The 1,940-nt window shown below is 54.6% G+C and overlaps 1 pseudogene; it reads left to right on the top strand.

The window, feature by feature from the left end:
• Positions 1 to 459: 459 nt before the first annotated feature.
• Positions 460 to 1,416, top strand: LOC146180506 (uncharacterized; annotated as a pseudogene).
• Positions 1,417 to 1,940: the final 524 nt, after the last annotated feature.

The raw sequence follows: 1,940 nt of genomic DNA on the forward strand, positions 1-1,940 counted from the left end.
AGCGAAGTCAATCTCCGACAGTTGGAGGGCAGGTGTGTCATATAGTATTTTTCCGACCGCCGCTACTCGAGCCATCGCACGGCAGGAATGTTGCCGCGCACCGCCGTGCCGGTTGTACAGGCGACGAATAGTGTGTAGCAGTGCTGGCCAAAAGCGTTCTAGCTGATGAACCCATTTCTGGGGACTCTTGCAGCTTGAGATGGGCAGGTCAAGAATGCGAATGCGGATTTGCCCATTTGAGTAGGTTATGGTTGTTATAATAAGTTTTGTTTTCGGTTTGAATTCTGTATTCCCCAGGGGGCGTTTCTTTTTTGATTATAGATATGTGTGTATGTGTGAATAAAAGGGTGTGTTCGTTCGGGATGGCAGGACTCTGCTTCCACCTTCGAAAACACCCCAATGGCGACGAGGATGCTCTGAACCTGCGCCTACCTACCCCAACCCCGCCGCACCGCCGCCATGAACTTCACCGGGCTTGCTCCGCCACCGTTCTTCCTTCCGACGCCCGGCCGTCCGTCGTTGCCATGGGAGCAGATGTTCAGCGTGCACTTCGTGGCATCCGGAGCCGCCGCATTCAAGCCAGAGCAGCGCAAGGCTATTCTTTTGCATTGTTAGGGAGCGGAGGGCCATCGTGTTTATCAGACGTTACATGCAGGGACCAGCGCCGCAGCAGCACCGTCAGCGCCAAGCGCCGCAGCCCTCGCCCATGACAAGTCGGTTGATCCTGACGAATACAACTCTGCACTCGCCGCATTACGGCAGCAGTTATCGACGTCGTGCAATGTTATCGTAGAGCGCCATCATTTTCACCTCCGCAGCCAAAACACAGGCGAGTCTGCTCATGACTTTGTTGTCGCTCCACGGGAGCTAGCCGCACATTGTTCGTTTGCTTCGCAAGATGATGATCTGCGGGATCAATTAGTTGCTGGCGTAGCATCCAACCGCATACGTGAGCGGTTACTGCTCGAGGGTTCCACACTGTCTTTCGAGGACTCAGTTTGAATTGCATTTCAGTTTGAGCAAGCAGCGGAAGAACTAAAGGAGCTTTCTGCTTCATTCTTCAGCTTCAGCTTTCTGCTTCCTGCCAGCAGCTCCCTTTCAGCAGAGGTTAACAAGGGGCGGGGGCGGCTTACGTGCTCCACAGCGTAACCGCTCGCCTGAGCGGAACCGAGAACGGAGTAGCTTCTATGGTTCAACACATTGTTTCCGATGCGGCTCGCAGGACCATTTCGCATCAGCGCCGTAGAGAAAGAGATTTGTAAAAAGTGGACACTCGGCGAAAACTGGCCCGAGTAAATGACGCGCGACTTATTGCGCTGCCGCCGATTGATGGATGGCGGCACCAGGGTTGGCATGCACGGATGCGCGCGCGACGGCACTCGCTGCGGTAGCCCGCCCGAACAGACGACATAAAGTTGCCGAAGGGAGCGAGCGGTTGCCTGCTCGTGCCTCGCCGCGCCTGTGCGGCACAGACCGCATATTTTTCTCTCTCGTGGGCTGCTACGCGGAACGACTGCGCTTTGGAACGAAGGTGAGCAATGTTTTTTCCTCTCAACTAAGCTGCATTTGAAGCAGTTTACCATGACCACGCCGGCCAGTGCCAATTAAGTTTCGCAGCTCGTGAACAGGCGCGCCGGCTGTTCAGGCATAGAGAAGTTAAGGCGCTGTTCGTGATGCTCCCGCAGTTTCCAACCGCGGCGAGGTTGAATATGTTGTGTTCGTGCGAAACTGAGCTGCATTTCAAACAGTTTATTTCAGCGTGCTGGACAAAGTGGCATGTGAAGGCACCATGGCACGCCGTTGCGCCAACAAGGCGTATTAGCCAGTCGGGGCCGCCAGACTGACGCGGTTTGCTGAACGGCTAGTTTTCCTAATTGTCGCGTTTAACAGGGCGACGGTAAGGTGAAAAATGTTGCATTCTTGACATTCTTGTCAAACTG

The sequence above is a fragment of the Amblyomma maculatum genome, chromosome 8, assembly GCF_055883805.1.
Source record: "Amblyomma maculatum isolate TAMU_Amacu chromosome 8, ASM5588380v1, whole genome shotgun sequence".
Lineage (NCBI taxonomy): Eukaryota > Metazoa > Arthropoda > Arachnida > Ixodida > Ixodidae > Amblyomma > Amblyomma maculatum.